Below are 20,227 nucleotides of genomic sequence, written 5' to 3' on the forward strand. Positions count from 1 at the left end.
TAGGTAGAAAAATACGACTATATCAGTTGCAATAAATTATCAAATTGATAATATACAGTGTATCGCATTTAAAATAAAGACACCCCTAATATTTCGGCTATCAAAATATATTCAGATTTGAAATTTGACACAGTCATACAGGTTGATGGTTCACAATTTTTAAAATAGTCAACTGAAATTTAAATTTTAAACGCGGTCTACTGCGAATCCACAGAGTGAATTTTCGATATGCGATTCGGTTTCCTTCGCGTTAGAGATATCGAAAAAAATTATTTGGAAAAGCTGTTCTAAATATTATTATAAGCCCACATACCAAATTTTATGACAAAATTCACACTTTTAGTGCTTTTTTTAGTTGTTGTAGTCAGGATCCTAAATCCTAAAATTGGCTGTCCCGAGATGCACCTCGAGACAGCAAAAACGGTTTTTTCAATTTTTTTGTTCTTTCCGCTCAGATATTAAAAATTCTGTCTCTGCCATTCGAAAGAACGACGAAAAACACACAAAAAAATATTATTTAAAAGTTGGCCAAATGATATTTACATAACCTAAAATTTTTTTGAAAATTTCAAAAATTTTTCCTGAGCTTACTTTTTATTACATAAATCTGAAAAAAATCAGGCTCTTTTGTGTTCAAAATATACATCATCTCGAATTTTTTCAGATTTTTTAAGTTAAAATTGCGCTCACAAAAAAATAAAGCCTAAAAATTCTTCTTTTCTCGATTTAAGACGTTCTAGGACATTTGGGAAGCTAAAAATTTGCATGAGGGCATAATTTTATATCCTTTATCGAAAAAAGAAGTAGCGGGACTGATCGGTGCGGGGGCATTTTTGACTATCTTATCCCGCTATAGCCTTTGGCTTAAAGTCCTACGTACCCTCTACTTCAAAGTTGAACATGTGCATTTGGTTGCTTTTACTTGGGTATTCACAGTCATCCCTTCTCGGGGGTGAAAAACGCTTTTTTGCTAAGTTTTGTAACGGGTAGTTCTTTCAGGACGACAGACTCAGTAAAACACAGGTTAAAAATAAAGTAAATATATTAAAGATAATTATATACAGTTTAAAACAAATAAAACAAAACATAATTCCCTCTTCTACAAAGGAAAAACAGTATTAAACTTTGTTACGTTTATCCGATCATAATAGCAATATTAAAATAATACGATAAACACTATATTTATGATCCGGAGATCATTTCTCGCTACTACCGCTTACTGCGATAATGATCAAGGCTGTGGCTGATCACTACTGTGGCGTCTGCCTAGGCATAGTCCCACCTCACATACGGTACATCTTTTGCCAAACCAGCTAATGCTAATTCAATACGCTAGCAGCAGCTGTTGAGCCATGGTTAGTTCAATACGCTAGCCACGACTGATTTTATCATTATCCTGGCTCGCCTTAAATATGCTGTCGCTGCCACTACTCCTTCGATTTCCCCCAACACGGATGCTCCTCCGGTCGTCTCTGGTAAAACAGCTCATCGCTTGTCGTGGCATCACATCGTTACAGTTTGACTTGACTATCCTTAATATATCTATGGACAAAACTTGCGTTTAAAATAAGTCTGGAAATTCATAAATTGACTAATTTTAAGTAACTTTTGTTCTATAGTGTTAATATTTTTTCGAGCTATTTGCGATTAAAAATGTTTATTTTTGAAAAAAAAGACCACGTTTTCACGGTTTTTCGCAAACAACTCAAAAAATTAATATTTTATTGAAAAATATTCTTAGCAAAAATGTAGCTTAGAAAAAAAACTAAAACATTGTGTTAATGAAGTAGAAGCCCAAAAAAAACCAAGTTGTAGCTCATGAAAAATACGTTCTTAATCGTCTAATTCCAAATCGAATATTTCAACGTGAAATAACCAAAACATTAAGCAATTTTCGGGAAAAACTAATTAAAATTTGTTTTAAATGTTTAAAATGTTTAAATGTTTAAATGTTTAAAAAGAGCCTTATTTTAATTTTTTTTGTAAAGGTTTCTAGCATCAAAACTAAACGAGTTACGCTCAAAATAATGTTGGTCCCTTTTTTGGTAAAGAAATCGTGAAAATGTCCCCCTGTTTATCACCCTAAATGACATTAATCATTATGGTGGGGGAGCCCAAGCGGGGATTTTTTGCAGTAACTCGAGCGCGTCAGATTATCATATGGGGAGAAACCTGGTACCGTGGAGATGAACCTCTACCATATATTGGCTCTAAACACAGGAGAGTTCGTTAAAGGGGGGCTGAAAAAAAATCTATCTTTAGAAAAGAACGATATCGTCAGATTAAGATAAGGTAAGTTAAGTACATGTACAGGGTGAGTCACAAAGTTTCACAAGAAAAAGGCGAATATTTCGCGAAATGAACGATAGATCTAAAAACTAAAAAATACGTGCGCAATATTTGTTAAACATCTATCGAATGATACCAAACCCAACTCCCCACGGAGAGGGGTGGGAGTAATTTTAAAATCTTAAATACGAATTCCGCGATATTTCGCGAAATCAACATCAGATCAAAAAACTGAAAGATACACTTAGTCAATATCTTTGAAAAATATATCAAATGGCACCCTTACGGAGCTGGGGTGGGGGGCTACTTTAAAATTTTAAATGGGAGCCCCCATTTTTTATTGCAGGTTCGGATTCCTTACGTAAAACTAAGTAATTTTTTTTGAAATATTTTTTTCGAATTATGGATAAATGGCGCTGCAATCGGAAAAAACGATTGTTGGAAATGGAACATTAATTTAAAAATGGAAAGTCCCCACTAAAATGGAAAACTTTACCTAATATTTTTTGGTTTTAGAACCTACTTTTCACAACCCAATAGGTCCCCAAAGTTTTAGAACCTACTCTTCACAACCCAATAGGTCCCCAAAGCAGTCGAGTAACTGCACATTTAGCATACTTTCCTCCCCTACTATTACTGCTTTACCAACAATTTACTTTACTTATTATGTATCTTTTATATGATCTGTAAGTTTCACCGGTATCTTATTTCTGAAAGTTTTTATTTTTAAAAGTGTTATAGTTCAAAGGGCTTGAACGAGTCACTAATCACGAGTGTATGCAAAGTTTGAACAGTCATATCGTTAACCAATATTTTTCTGTAAGATAAAATGCAACTAGAATATTTATTAAAGCAAAACCTAAGATATATTTATAGCAGGAGACAATTACGGGATATCGAGTTAACCAGTCAGCACAAGATTGATCACGTAAATTGGTGTCTTCAACGCCAAAACTGGAACATTGGAAATTGGAAAGGTATGCTATTTTCAAACGAAAGTAAGATGTGTTAAATCAGATGATTAACGAATTCGTGTACTTAGAGCAAGACAAGCCAGAACAGAAACTGCCAGATTTGTTCATAAATATATAAGAGGAAGAGTCATGTTCTGGCGAAGAATTATGATCGGTAAAGAAAATCCTTTAATTTTCATCCAACCAACTTTAATAGCACGCAGGTATGCTGATTTGGCTCTGTAACCTGTAGTTAGGCACTTGAGAGATGCGATGTAAGAAAATTTACTACTACTACTACTACTATCGGTTTACTGCGTTCTCCGACGCCTTCCGACTCCTAACCGCCATTATTCTCTTTTTAACCATAAACCTGGAGCGATTTCTCTTTCCTCTAGTTCTTTTTCAATTCCCTCCCTCCAGCTTCTTCTCGGCCTTCCTCTGTTTCTTCTATCTTGTGGTTTCCATGCCAAAATCTGTTTAGGGATCCTGTCATCTGGCATTCTCTGTACATGGCAGTACCGTACTAGCTGTTTTGTTTTTATGTCATCAATTATTGTATGTGTGACTCCCATCATTTCTCGTATTCTCTCATTTGGTGTCCGATCTCTTCTTGATTTGCCTGCTGCTCTTCTCCAGAAGTCCATTTCTGTTACTAGTAGCATTTTTTCGTCCTTTGTTTCAGTGACCAAACTTCACTGCCATATGTGATTATACTTTTAAGTATGCTATTGTATATGATCTGTTTGTTCGCTTTAGATATTGTCTGGTCCCGCAGAATGCCGTTCATCATGAATATGGCTATTATTCTACCCTGTATGTTACTGTCTTTTATAGCAGCATCGAGTGTTCCATCTTGAGTTATCTTCACGCCCAGGTACTTGTATCCATCGCAGTGTTTAATTTCTACCCCATCGTCTAATGTAATGGACTGCTTTGTTCCTCCAATACACATGGCTTCAGTTTTCTTAATGTTGACTTCGAGACCCCATTTGTTATACTCTTCTATTAGCTTCCGGGTCATGTAACTCAGGTCGTCATCATTCTGAGCAATCAGAATTTGGTCATCAGCGAAACATAAGGTATATAGTGTTGTGTCGTCATTGAGAGGGATTCCCATGCAATTACATTTTCTTTTCCACAGCTTGAGTGCTTGTTCCAGATACATTTTAAAAAGGGTAGGCGAAATACAACAACCCTGCTTCAATCCTTTTGTGACCTTAAATCCCTAAGACATCCTTGATACAGTTTTAATTTTTGCAGTCGTTCCATTATACAGACTTTGGACTGCTTTGATAAGACTATGCTTAACGTTGGTTTGATGTAGGCTTGACCATAGATTGCCGAGGGGCACATTGTTATATGCTTTTTGTAAGTCTACATATACCAGGTGAACTTCTTTATTGACGGCTGTTTTTTCTCAATACCTTGCGTAATAGAGTACAGGTGGTCTACTGTGGACCTCCCAGCTCTAAAGCCAGCTTGCTCCTCTGCTTCGTAATCTCTATAGTCATTTTCTATTTTGTTCTTAATAAGTTTCCCATACATCCTACTTATTGTGCTGTTTACCGCATTTCCTCTGTAATTTTCATATTGATCCTTGCTGTCCTTTTTGTGGATGGTTGACATGATAGATCATTTCCATTCTTTTGGTAATTTGGCACCATTTAAGCAGTCTTGGAAGAGTTTTCTTAGCTGGAAGAAAATTTAATTTAGCATTAATTCGCCGAAAATAATAAAAAATATCAGATGATTCCATATAAGTTTGGTTGAGTGTACACTCCAAAAGGGTCACATTTACTGTGCTAAAAGTCGCAATGAAGATAAAAATTAAAAATAGAAAATATGCATTAAGATGATGCTTAAATCCTTAAGAGAAAATTGCTTAAGGTTTGATAAACTAAATTAAATGCTGTATCAATATTCCAGATAAAGATTTTATTGTTTAAAAAATTTTGGTTAATTTGTTATTTGTTAAAACGATTAGAAAGCAAGTTTATAAGTAGAAAATAGAATAATCAAAAATTTATCTTTTATGCTTATATCCTTTGGGAAAAATGAGGCTATTGTAAGGTTAAACAAAGAAAAAGGCAAGTAAAAATTTTACTTTTTAGCAAGTAGAAAATATTAGGAAACAAAAACAAAGTATTTTCTGGTTAAAATTCTTACATAAAATAAAAATTTATAACACCAAAAAACATCTAACATAGAAAATAAGTTTATTTATTTATTCAGCGTATGCCTATAATATCAAAGTTTTTGCACATTATTAGATACACTTCTCCAAAAAATTAACCCATCACCTTAAAGACGGGTCATTTTTGATGTCTCGAATTTCCTAAACTTGTTGTCCGATTTAAGTATTTTTTTTAATATGTTATAGCCTTATTCTTTAACAATATCGTTGTAATAATATTGTTGCTAGACAGGTAAATTGTCATTGTATACAGAATGTAACAATCAAACTGTGTCCACTGTTCGCGTGTCCCTGTGGAATATTCTAGCATTTATAAAATACTGAAATTATAACCCAACTATAGCCTATAGATATAGAAGAGTAATTCTTCTAGAAATCATTAACAGAGAAAGCAAAAAGATGAGACTAACAATGAATATAGATAAAACCAAATACATGGTGATCTCGAAAACCCCTGTTGACAATATACATCTGACACTCGATGGTAAACCGTTAAAGAAGGTCGTCAAGTATTAATATCTCGAAGCAATTATAAACTTATGAGGAGATAAAGGTCAGAATAGAATAAGTTCGAAAAGAGTTTATAAAATGCAAATCAATGTTTACAAATAAGAAATTGAGTATGGCTAGCAGATTGAGATTCGTAGAATGTTATGTTTGGTCGCAACTACTAGATGGGATAGAAGCTTGGACTCCGAAATCCCAATCATTAAAAAAAATTGGAGGCATTAGAAATGTAGGCGTGTTCTGAAAATGACTTGAACTGCAAAAGTCTCAAACGAAGAAGTGTTAATACGAATTGGACATCGAAAAAAGCCTATGAACACAATTAAAATAAGAAAAACGTCGGACTTGGGTACACACTTCGAAACTATAATAAATATACTCTGCTACACGTCATCATGCAAGAAAGAGTAGGTACGGGAAAGAAAAGACTTGGTAAGAAAGAAGAACTCTTGGCTGAAGAATATCAAAAATTGGACTAACTACAGTGTTGAACAGATATTTCACGTTACAAAAGATAGGAAAGCATTAGGAAAGATATTTTTTTTAATTACAAAAATATTAAAACAAATTTGTATTCCGTAAACTTATAATGGCGAAAAATTATAAAACTTGAAATACATGAAATGTTTTTATTAATTTGTTAAAATTCTCAGTGTTCATTTCAGGACCAATGGCCATAGAGTCTTACAGTACAACATATTCTAATTGTTAAGAAATATACAATTTCCATCAACGAGAGCAATGAAAATCCCGTAAAGAGTCCCAATGATCCTCCGAAGTTAGCCAAAAGATCCAAAGGTCCATACAATTCATTACGTTCGGAGAATATGAAGTCCGATGTTTTAAAGAATATGACTACTTGGGATCGAGTATAAGAGAGGCTAAAATAATAATAGGATTAGACAAGCAAATGACTTTTTATTATTGACTAAGAGCAGGGATTGGTAATCTTTCTTAATACTCTGGGCTAATTAGCAAAATTCATGGAAAAGTTATTTACCAGCAATTTTATTGCTGGAATCGAATTACAAGATCCTATATATTAATAACATAGGTATGCAAAGTCCGCAGATAGTGTGCTACTTTTTTTATAAACAAAATGGCGCCGACAAATCGTATTTTTTTCAATTATTGCTCTATAACTCCGAAGATTTTAAATTTACAACAAAAACACCTTAATAAAAATTCACCGCAATTAAATTCTGCATAGAGATATGTTTTTCACGATTTTCTCCGACGAAAATTTTCCTCGGAAAATGCGGGTTTTCCTAACAAAAACTCTAATTTTCAAATAAAGTTTTAGGTAAGTAATTATTAATCAATAATTAAATAACTTAGTGACATCAAAGCTTTCTTGGTATAGATTGTAATTCCAGAAGCCGGTGAAAATTAAACGAATATTTTAGCAATAATTCAATTGTTAATTAACAAATTACGATCGCAGTAATAACCAAAATAATCATGATACATTGATCAAACTTATAAAGATTATAAAGATGAGATGCTTATTTAATATTTTATCGACAAAATATAAATTTTTCTTTTTTTTGCATAATCTTTAAATTTTGAAAAAAAAATAGTTATAATACGCTGGTCTAATTAGTAAAGTACAAAGAAAGGTTATTTACCAGCAATTTTATTGCTGGAATCGAATTATAAGATCCTATGTATTATTAATATAGGTATGTAAAGTCCGCATATAGTGTGCTACTTATTTTATAAACAAAATGGCGCCGACAAATCGTATTTTTTTCAATTATTGCTCTATAACTTCGAAGATTTTAACTTTACACAAAAAACACTCAAATAAAAATTCACCCCAATTTAATTCTGCATAGAGACAGGTTTTTCCCGATTTGCTCCGACGAAAATTTTCCTCGGAAAATGTGGGTTTTCCCAACAAAATATCGAATTTTCAAATAAATTTTTTGGGCCAGTAATTATTTATCAATAATTATATAGCTTGGTGAAATAAAAGCTTTCTTGTTATAGATTATAAATTCAGAAGCTGGTGAAAATGAAACGAATATTTTAGCAACAATTCAATTGTAAATTAACAATTTACAGTCGCAATAACAACCAAAATAATCATGAAATATTGATCAAGCTTAGAAAGAATATAAAGGTGTGATGCCTATTTAATATTTTGTCGACAAAATATAAATTTTTCATTTTTTTGCATAATCTTTAAATGTTTAAAAAAAATTGTTATAAACAAATTAACATTTCTCAGAAATTGTTTATTATATTCTAATTTTAAAAAATACTTAAAATGCGTATTTCATAGATCTTGAAAATGAATGCTTTAAAAAAATTTTCTAACCATTTGCAAAAAAGTTATGAAACAGCAAAATAAATATACGAATTCTCCGTTGTTTATAATTTGTTTTAATTGTTTTAAAGCTTAAAAGTGAGTCTATGGTACAATCTAATTACTCACAAAAAATGTCAAAAATTAGTGCAATGGTTATATTTTAATCAAAGATTAAAAATACTTTTTTTTGTAATTTTTAGCGCGAAAGTAGGCTTGATACAGAGCCGGAGATAAAATGTTCACTCGAAGCGACTGGCACGCTTAAACTCGCGCGAGTTGTGTATGTGGGCGGGTAGCTACGGTACTGTATTATTCTACTTTCGCGCGTGTAAATTACAAAAAAATATATTTATAATCTTTAATTAAAATATAACCATTAAACTGATAATCGATATTTTTATATAAATAATTAGCTTGTACTTTAAACTCACTTCTACGCTTTGAAAGAAATAAAAAAAATTATAAATACCGTAGTAATCGTATGTTTATTTTGCTGTTTCATAACTTTTTTGCAAATGGTTGCAAAAAAGTTTTAAGGCATTCATTTTCAAGATATTTGAAATGCGCATTTTAGCTATTTCTTAAAATTATAATATAATAAAAACTTTCTGAGAAACGTTAATTTGTTTATAACTGTTTTTTTTTTAACATTTAAAGATTATGCAAAAAAATAAAAAATTTATATTTTGTCGACAAAATGTTAAATAGGCATCTCATCTTTATAAGATTTCAAAGTTTAATCAGTGTATCATAGTTATTTTGGTTATTATTGCGACTGTAAATTATTAATTAACAATTGAATTGTTGCTAAAATATTCGTTTAATTTTCACCAGCTTCTGGAACTATAATCTAAACCAAGAATGCTTTTAAGTCACCAAATTATTTAATTATTGGTAAATAATTACTTATCTAAAACTTTATTTGAAAGTTAAAGATTTTGTTGGGAAAACCCGCATTTTCCGAGGAAAATTTTCGTCGGAGCAGATCGGAAAAAACACGTCTCTATGCAGAATTTAATCACGGTGAATTTTTATTTGAGTGTTTTTGTTGTAAAGTTAAAATCTTCGGAGTTATAGAGCAATAATTGAAAAAAACACGATTTTCGGGCGCCCTTTTGTTTATAAAAAAAGTAGCACACTATCTGAGGACTTTGCATACCTATATTATTAATAAATAGGATCTTATAATTCGATTCCAGCAATAAAATTGCTGGTAAATAACTTTTCCCAAAAATGGCCTATTCTCCGATAATCAGCCCAGACTATAATAGAACCTAAAAAAGCATGTGCACATGTGTCGACAGTAAAAAATCAAACTTTTCACTTATTGATAGTGAAACGAAATAAGCGATGGACTACTCCAGCTAATTGAAATAATATTCGAAAATATTACTTCAATCATCCAAGATAGCCATCGCTACAACCTTGCTTGGCTCAGTCGCTCAGGTGCGTGCTCGTCTTGTCCTAATCTTAGAAATGAACTCTGAATATTTAGAATGTAAGCAAACAAAACAGTATTTTTAACTAATCATGTTTATTGTTCAATAAAGATATAATAAAAATGTGACTTAGTAAATGCATTAAGAAATATATTCAAATTCTTGTCAAAACCTAACAATTTCTGGATTATACTTATCGCTTTTGGTCTCTGGTTCGATGGTAACTTTTTGATGTCGAATGGTACTGCTGTTTCTGCAACTGGCGCTGTGGTTCTAAATGCTGTATTCCACCACGGAATGGGGCGTTTCATCGCCGCCGGTTCATCGCTGCCGTTTCGATGCTGCCGGTTCATCGCCAGTCCATTTCATCGCCGTCCGTTTCATCGCCGTCCGTTTCGTCGCCAGTTAGTCAGCTGATTTTGTATTATGGGAGATGACATGACACGACGTTAAATTCAGTTCAAACCTTATGACAATTAAAAATATAAAAAATATTATTTTTTGCACGATTGATCATTTTTGACTGTTTACCGTGACAGATTTTACGTCAGTAGGTGACATTTATTAGCAACTCGACGGTAAGTAATTCACTTACCGTCGAGTTAAAAAATCTCTTAATTCTAATTTATTTTTTGAAAGAATAAAGAAAACTAACGAATTATTTATTAATATTGAAACTTATGGTACAATTTGTTAAATTATTTAATGAAATCCCACTTGTTTGGGCTGTGGTTTCACTTCTAACAGAAACTCCTGCAGAATCGCATACATTAATAGTATCCAACATTTTTTCTCTTCAAATACGCGATCAAAGTTAAAAACTTAGAAATATCAATGCCATCATAAAGAAAAACGGTGGATTTAATCATTGAATATTCTGCCCAGAGGCTTCCAGGAGCTTTCAACTGCATATGTCTTTGAACGAAATATGCCAATAGAGTCTTTTCTTAGATTCTTAAATTCTTGCCTTCGCACCATTTTTTAAAACTCTGGTAGGTATTTTGATAACGGATTTTGGATTTTTCGGGTATAATTGCCGAACACCCTTCTTCCCAAGCCCGTTCAATTTCTTCAAATTCACTTTCGCTCATATTTTAATTTATAATAATCAAAATTGTACTTAAAATTATTGACAACTAAATAAAAACTCAATTCTCCATTGTTGTTATGCCCCTAGTTACTACCTAACAACCAAAGTATCTATCTTGATAAAATGAATGAAACTAGTCAATATGACGAAAATGTTTAATTTTATAATTTATAATGCTATCAATCGTGCAAAAAACGTTATAAGCATGTCGAACGTTAAGGGTAACCGATCTCAGACAATAATTGGAGTCGTCGCTCCGCTCCTCCTCCAAACAATTCTCTTCGATCGGTATAAAACCCTTACCGTTCTCCATACTAAATATACTAACATTTACTGTTCTACTTCCCCTAAATTTTTGTACAGAAATTTTGGGTTCTTTTCGAATTTAAGAAACAGTTTCCCTGGGTTGTAAATGTTGACCGTGAAATTTAAAAGATTATCATTATCATTATAATATATTTTATATTATAAAAGTTTAAAAGTCTATTAAAAGATTAAGTATAGCAACGGGAATGGTCATATCTCGCATTTCCTAGAATTACTAATTATTACTAAAGATATATAATAAATTGTGGCTAAAGGTTATAAACCAAGGCCAGAATCAGAACAAAAAAAAATAATAAATGTAACTGTCAAAAATTCGGAAATGTATCAGATAGCGATTAACTGACTGGCGATGAATCGGCCGGCGATGACCTGGCGGCATCGAAACGGCGGCGATGAACTGGCGGCGATGAAACTTCCTAGACCCATTCCACCAGGCCTACGGATGTTGGTCGTTGCAGTCTTGGTGATGTGATTGCAGTTCGGATGACATGGTCCTCGTTGTTGCATCGCCGCCGGCGATTTGAGGATGCTTGAAGCTCCCGGAGGGAGAAAAGTGGTTTTATTCCCAAAAACTATAAGATAAAGACACATATCAATCATCAAGAAGAAAACCAAATTGTACCTTTGTCAAATAGTATTCAAAAACTAGTAGATGGTAAGGGTAAATTAAATAAAATTAAGATGAGGAGATTAGTTAAACTTTTGATTACTAAACGTGCATATGTAAATTACAAAGGTATATTTAAAACTAAAATATCAGAACATATGCTTTGACATTGGGGGTTAGGTTAGATATAAAAAATATTAGAAAAACTGTTAGAAAAACTCACCCCAAGAGAATATTAATTGTTGATGGAAAATAAATCTAATATTCGAATTAAATGCCTATTTAAGGAATAATTCTTCCCTTCCATTTTCAGTTTTGTGTCAGGGAGTAGGGATGAAGTGTCACTGCCATGACAGTGGGACATAGGAAGTGGCAGGCATGTTCCGTATTAAGACAGATATCTCTAGAGAGCAAGAATATACGGGGTGCGTTCATGATTTGAATGTTCCGTTGATGATTTATATGTTAGATGATATAGTAAATAGAAGATAATAAAAGAGGATAATAAAAGAGGGCACCAAAGAGTTTTTAACGAAGAAAACTGGTAAAACAAATAGAAGAAAATGATTACTAATGAAATATTAAAGAAAATAAAGCAAAATAATTATTTAAAAATAAAATAAAAAAGATGTGACGTTTGTAACGTTTCAATAGGATAAATAAATTAAAGGGTACCATTGGGGTGAGATTAATATGTTGCAAATACTTAAAATATTAAGAAGTCACAAAATAATAATATATTTAATTATAGAAACCAAAACAATGCAATATACCCACTTCGTTTACTTTTTAAACTGGATAGCACATTTTCGTATAGTTGTTCCATTTTATCTTAGCCCAAACGTCAGGATTCATTTTCAAACAAATTAAATCAAAACATAAAGTGAAAGGTACGTCGATGTGTAATATCATTGATAGATACTGTCAATGTAATTGACGTATTTTATATAGTTATATTGTACATTTTTATATTTAACGATAAAGTCCTCATACGTTTCCGTTTTAGTTTTACCATTTAAGTTATGGTGCCTAAAATGATTAGCAAATTTTACCTATCCCGGTTCTTAGTCATAGATATAATAACACAATAGATTAGGCAGGTCCGAAAAATAGCATAACGCGGAGCAGTTCGGGTCGGTGGTCTATCTATCTCTCTCTACCGGCGCTTAGCTTTCTCTCTCTAGCATATGATGGCTGCCGCCTCTGTGTCACTGTCGTTCCATTACTCCCACCTCTTGGTAGATACGCTCACACTTGCACGACAGACAAAGTTAGCTAGACCACTGTACTTGATATTGGCGTTACACCCCAATACATTGAGTGGCATATCCCTAGCCTGATCTATTGTTGACATATCTATGTTCTTAGTCTATTAATTATGTTTATGCACGACCGGGCGGTAAAGTCCATATTATGTATACATTTGGCGTGCGTAAAGTGCCACTTTAGCGTCCGTGGGCTGCTTTATTGCTCGTCGGACGGTAATGTTAGATGGCGGGTGTGGTTAGTGAAGCACAAAGTTTTATTTATTGTATTTTATTTTAATATAGAAATTTTAACTTTAGAAATCAAACATAAGTTTCCTATATCTATAATTTTATATTTATAACACAATTTGAACAATTATTTATAGAAATGTTATAATTTGCTACTTGGCTCTGTTGTAAGTTGCTATGAAATTCCAATAACTCCGTATGATTTGTGGAAGGTGCATGCCCAAAAAAATCATCATTTAAATTTGGACTGCAATTTGAGAAACTTGTAGATGGCATATCAGCATTGACAATTTTTTTGGGCGATTTTAATTTTATTTGACACGTAATCTTCAATATATCCTTCCGCTACTGATGTAGACTTCCAACCAGCATGTCGTTTTATGTTAAGGATATCCTCACCTGCGTTAGCCAGCAAAGTTGCTGATGAATTTTTAATTTTAAATAAGTCGCTATTTTACAATGAATTTGACCAAACGGATTCTTTCCAACGACCTAACTGGAACAACTTCCATTATTGTAATATGCAAAAAGAACGTCGGTGGTTGATATTTGTAGTACGTAGTGCAGCATATTTTCTATATAAGTCGAGATAACTTGGTGACTTCTGCTCTTTGTCAATTACACCAAAAATACGGTCAATTTTGGTTTGAGATGCTCGAATGGTTACCAGCAATGTTGTTCCTAAATCTTGAATATCGTCTATTGAAATGTTAGCTAATTCCTCTCGACGGCATGCCCCACAAATACCAAAAATTAGTGAAACCTACAATAAATGCTCAATTAAATTAATAGTTTATAATATAAAAAAATAGCAAATAACTTACTTTTATCATGAGATATAAATTATCTGGAGCATTTACCAAAAACGATTCTATTTCTTCTCTGGTTAGAATTTTAGATTTCTCTGGTTTATAACTTTCTGACCTCCGTTTTAGGAATGTTATCAATCTTGAATATTTAGCGATGTTTACTTTTATTTATTTTATTTATTGTGCAAATTTACAGTTGCCTTTAACATCGAATAATATGACCATAGAGACAACGGCTTATGGCATTTAGACTTCTCCAGAAAATACGCAAGAAATACATTTTCTGTATAATTACCGTCTTTAACATTCTGCAATTTGCACCAACTAACAAATTCATTGTAGACCTTATCGTATATTTTCTTAGATTTCGCGGGTAGTAAACTTAATTTTGCATCTTCTGCTGCTTTAAAAATTTCCGGTGGTGTTCCAGAAAATGTTTCACCGTCACAAGTTTCCATTATAAAAGAACTTCTTAAAAAGTAAGTTATGAAACTTTCAATGCGATAAATAATTGCGACTTACTATTCTTGACTCTTTTACTTTGTTGCTAGGGTAACTCTAACATAGCTATACACTGTGAGCTCGTACGTAGAGGGGATATTTACAAATTCGCGAGCGCCAGTAGTGACAAGTCTGTAAACCTTTACCGGAAATTTGGCATAAATGTCAAAGTGATTAATTTAAAATTAAAATTAAAAATATTAATTATAAAAAATATTAGTTGGTCAAAGCTGTGGTATATATTTTTACCTTAAATATACTTACGTTCTAAATACTGCATTTAAGTTTTTTTACTGTTCCGTAATATGAAATTATAAATTATTCTATTAGTCTTAGCGCCATCTACACGATAATTGTGAAAGTATCCGAAGTAAGAAATTCATATGTTATCAATAGAACGTCAAAATTATTAGCAAAATCTTAAAAAAAGCGATTACAATTTAATTCCTTTTTTGCGTTGTAAATATTAAGCAATAACAATTAAATAATAAATTTAAAAATTACCGGTGAAAGTTGAATTAGTAATCCGCTAGGAGCGCCACCAGCGAAGCTCAGGGCGTATAGAGATTACTGTTTTATCATATTATTATTTCTTACACATATTTCTTTCAATATGATATTTTTTATTAACTAACCAATACAAATTATTCGGTGAATTGTTATACGGGATGAGTTTTAATAAATAGGGCTATAAGATTCATGCAACTTTTGAAATAGATTGAAAAAAAAATATTGAGATGACCGGTACATGAAGTCGGATTGCCCGTTGCCAGATCAAATTTAGCGTCGTAATCACTACAACTGCATAAATCATTTTGGGAATAATCGTTAATTGGATTATACTTTTGCAGCTTAATAACTTCTAAAAGGCTTAACCGATTTTGATCAGTAAACATGAGTTTGAAACGTATTTACCAGTAGTATCTGATGGATCTACGGTCAAGTATGATAACTGAAGCTATTACAGGAATTATTGAGCTTGAGAAACCGTTTTTCCCGTAGGAAATAGATTTGATCATACTTATGAAGCCTATAACTTAAAAATTCGAATTTTCCCGGATATGACGTATACACCGTTAGATTCGTTTAGAGTCCTACAAACGCTAAGTTATTGGCGCAATTCGTAGGTTGAAATTTTGAGTAATTGTTGAAAAACCAAAATTTTCAAAGTATAGTTTTTCAGTTTTTCGGCTATACTGAGCCGTGTGTATGTCTGATCCTGTCGGTTTAAACACCATTTAAAAGCTTAACTCGACACTATTGATTTGGTGTATTTGAGGTTCTCCTGTCTCTTCTTGATCTGAAGATATATACCTCCAAAAAATATGCCGTTTTGTACCTACCATGTCCTCTAGCTGGCTTATGGGTGGTCAAAAGTCACAAACTACACCAGTTCTGAATCGGCCCTGATCCCCTCTTCAAACGCAGAAAAAAAAATTTAAATCGGTTTAACTTTTAAACACACATACATACATATCCACAAACATTTTCCCTTTTTTAAATAAAAATTGAGTCATACTTCTGAGCTCGGTAACTTTTGAATGGTATAACCGATTTTCAAAATTAGAAATTCGTTGGAAAGGTAATGATCAGTACTATTAGAAGCCGCAAAGGTCGGACTTAAATTTTTGAAGTTTTTGGGAGTTTTGGGGACGAGAACGAAAAACAGACTCTAAATATAAATGGCCATAAAATTCGCACCCTTGGACCAAAATGGATGGTTGACATATGAATGGGTGAGTATTTTCCTGAACTTTAAGATGAAACTTGGCCCATCTTTCAAATCAGTCAGATTTAGAAAATCGAAAATTTCGTGTGTATATATAGTGTCGCGTGTAGGGGGGTGTTGGTGTGCGCCACTGGCGAGAACTGCCGTTCTCTGGTAATAAGCAAATATGAAGTGTCATCACCGCAACTGTCAAATAAATGTTACCAATTTATTCTAAAATGTCACCTTCGTTCGATTACAGTTACAGTGTGTTCCGAGGAAATGAGCTTCATAAAAACGCTTTATAATCAATTAATACAAATTAAATGAAACATATTCTTGTGTATTTCTTTAGGTTAACATTAATAGAAATTTTCAAATATTCTTTCTATGCGTATATCATAAAATATATCTAGTGGGTGTAATTCCAGTATACTAGGCAAAATGATTCTAAAGAAGAACACACCTACCGCCTAAATATTTTGTGGTGGTATCATGTGACATCACAGGCTATGACGCGGATGACGTGCAATGGTAAATAAATTAGACTAAGTATGAATATCTATCTAGTATCATTGCGATATTAATTTGCTTAATTACATTTTTGGTAATAAAATACCAGGTGCGTCTATCCTATCTTTCGAAATCAAAATGTTCGAGGCAATGAAGTTATTTATATTCCAGATATGATTGCTAAATTTAATTTATTTTGTTTTGTTATCATAGGCGAGTCTCTCATTAGTCCATTTACTCCCGGTTTTTGCTCCAAATTTTAAAGAACTGTCAAATGTCAAAGAAAAAAGTGATATGTCGATCTGTGCTTTTGACCTGGGGATGACTACCACCCTTTGTTGGGGATGAAAAAACAAACGTTCAAAATAAGTCCAGAAGTGGATAAACTGGTTAGTTACTCGTACAACAAACTTTTGTTCTATAGAGTTTTTTGCACTAGTCAATATTATTCGAGTTATTTGTGAGTGAATAGTTTCATTTTTCGACAAAAAAAAACACGTTTGGTTTTTCGCAATTAGCTCAAAAAGTAATTTACCGAAAAAAATATCCTTAGAAAAAATTCTTAGTATAAAAAAATAAAAAAATGGCGTATGTAAATATGGTGGTAGGGGAGCCCAAGCGGGGATTTTTGCAGTAACTCTAGCGCGTCAGATTATCACATGGGGAGAAACAGTGGCGTAACTAACGCCAATGCAACCAATGAGGTGCATTGGGGCGCAGGCCTTAGGGGGCGCAAAAAACTAATATTCTGGAAAAATTTTAGCTAAAACATATGTTGAAGCAAAACTCCCTGTAGCTTCCCGAAAATAAAATGTAAAAAAATATTCGTGGTATTTTATTCCGTTCAGTCACAACGGAATGTTGGTGATTTTTTTGTTTACTATTATCGTTATCTTATCTCCTACGATGCACATCTGTATTTATGGCTTTCTCACCACAACTGCTTTTGTTTATTTATCGTTGTTAGCTACAAAGATATTCAGGTAAAATATTTTAGTATTATTTTAGTAACTAGGACAACGTGTCCCTGTCATGTGTCAGTCTAACAAAAATAATTTTGACTTCGAAGAAGAACAATGAAGTTGCAGAAGCAAATGGTCTTATAAAGCAAATGTTTTCATTTGATTTTGTTTTAATGTTAGTGTTTTAAAGTCGAATTTTAGAAAGAATCCAGATTACATCGAAAACCCTACAGAGATCCGATGTTAATCTAGATGATGCAAAGAATCTCCTTCAGAAGTGTTTAAAGACTTTGAGCGAACTGCGAGGAGAATTCGACGATGTCCTGGATCAAGCCAGCAAGTTAGCTGCGAAGTGGAATATTGATTCCTCAATGACCTCCAAACGCAAAAGAAAAGTAAATACTTTTTTTGACAAACTTTCTAGTGACTATGAGTTTAGTGATCCTGTGCATTGCTTTAAAGTTAAGGTATTTTTGAGAGCTATTGATATTCTTATTTCACAGTTAAACGAAAGGTTTAAATCTATGCTATGTATAACTGACACGTTCAGTTTTTTAAACCAAGATAATTTATTACATTTTTCTGACAAACAACTTGTAAAGTCAGCCTCTGAGTTTTATAAAAAATATGAATCTGATGTGACCCATGCTTTGACCAATGAAGTAATTTGCTTTAGAAATGTAGTCAAAGACGATATCAAAAGTAATAAAATAAGCAAAATCAGCCACTTGGCTGATTATCCATTGATTAGGAATAAATTTATTGCATTAAGTGTCCCAAACGTAAGTACAGCATTAATAATGTTTCTTATATTACCCGTAACTGTTGCAAGTAGTGAAAGAACTTTTTCTAAACTAAAAATAATAAAGAACTACTTAAGGAACTCTATGTCCAATACTAGACTGTGTGATCTTAGTGTAATTAGTATTGAACATGAAAGAGCTCGGTCTTTAAATGTAGAAAAGTTAGCAAAACTCTTCCTAGAAACAAAGAGCCGCAGGGGCTTTGTCAGGGAATAGGAATTAACGTACAGTGTTGTTCCTATGAGCTGTAGGTAGGTTTGACTGTAAGAATGCATCATCTGGTAAAATTAATCAAAGTTTGAGAAACGGAACATAAACATTATATTGTTGCTTGCGATATCATGTATACGATACTGTGTAGGGCACTGAATAAATAAAAAATGTTGAGTAAAGTAAGTAGTGTATATTTTATCGTCCTAAAAAGTACATTAATTAATTGTAAGTATATAATGTGATCCTTACTTCCGTTATATTATTGGTATTTGGAAATGTTCAGTAACTTAAGGGGCCATTCTAGTGTAAAAATACGAATTTCGTACTTTTACACTAAGATAGCCCCTTAATTTTACTTTCAATTAATTTTTTGAATAATAACTTTTTAATAATTAACTTTAAAATTTCTCTGGAGAAATGTCGTTGTTAGATTCGTTGGAGGTTGGGGGGGGGTGGAGAATAAGTCTAAGAATAGGGGCGCACGAGGAATACTTGCATTGGGGCGCAGGTCAGACTAGTTACGCCACTGGGGAGAAACCTGGTACCGTATAGATGTACATCTACCATATTTTGGTTCTAAACACAGGGGCGCTCGTTAAGTGGGGTCGAAAAAAATCTATCCTTAGAAAAACTCGAAATCGTCGGATTAAGATAAGGTAAGTTAAGTACATGAAAAACAGTTTATATTTCAAAAATCTGATGATTTGTGCGGGGCGTAAGGAAATGGGTGAGTCACAAAGTTTCACAAGAAAAAAGAAAATATTTCGCGAAATAAAAGACAGATCTAAAAACTAAAAAATACGTGCTCAATATTTGTCAAAAATCTATCGAAGGATAACAAAGACGACTCCCCATGGAGAGGGGTGGCGGTAAATTTAAAATTTTAAATACGAATCCCGCGATATTTCGCGAAATGAACATCAGATCGAAAAACTGAAAAATACACTTACAAATTCAATATTTTTGAAAAATCTATCGAATGGCACCAAACACGAATTCCCACGTTGGTGGGGTGGGGGGTTACTTAAATTTTAAATAGGAGCCCCATATTTTATTGCAGATTCGGATTCCTTACGTAAAAATAAGTAACTTTTATTTGAAACATTTTTTCTAACTATGGATAAATGGCGCTATAATCGGAAAAAGCGATTATTGGAAATGGAAAATTAAATTAAAAATGGAAAGTCCCCACTAAAATGGAAAACTTTACTTAACTTTGTTTTGTTTTAGAACCTACTCTTCACAACCCAATAGGTCCCCAAAGCGCTCGAGTGACTGCACATTTAGCATACTTTCCTCCCCTACTATTGAGTCTGTAGTAATATTTTTTATTTGTTTCGCAAACAAATGATCGTTTAGGATTCCTTTTGTGAATTCATATAATTTGATATATCCTTAAATGTGTCCTTATCGATTGACTTTGAAGAATTTGCGAAAATACTTGGAAAGTCCCGAAAGGCCGGAAGCTATTTTGGATCAATCTTAGATGAAATGGAATC

This window comes from Diabrotica virgifera, chromosome 8 (assembly GCF_917563875.1).
Source record: "Diabrotica virgifera virgifera chromosome 8, PGI_DIABVI_V3a".
Classification (NCBI taxonomy): Eukaryota; Metazoa; Arthropoda; class Insecta; order Coleoptera; family Chrysomelidae; genus Diabrotica; species Diabrotica virgifera.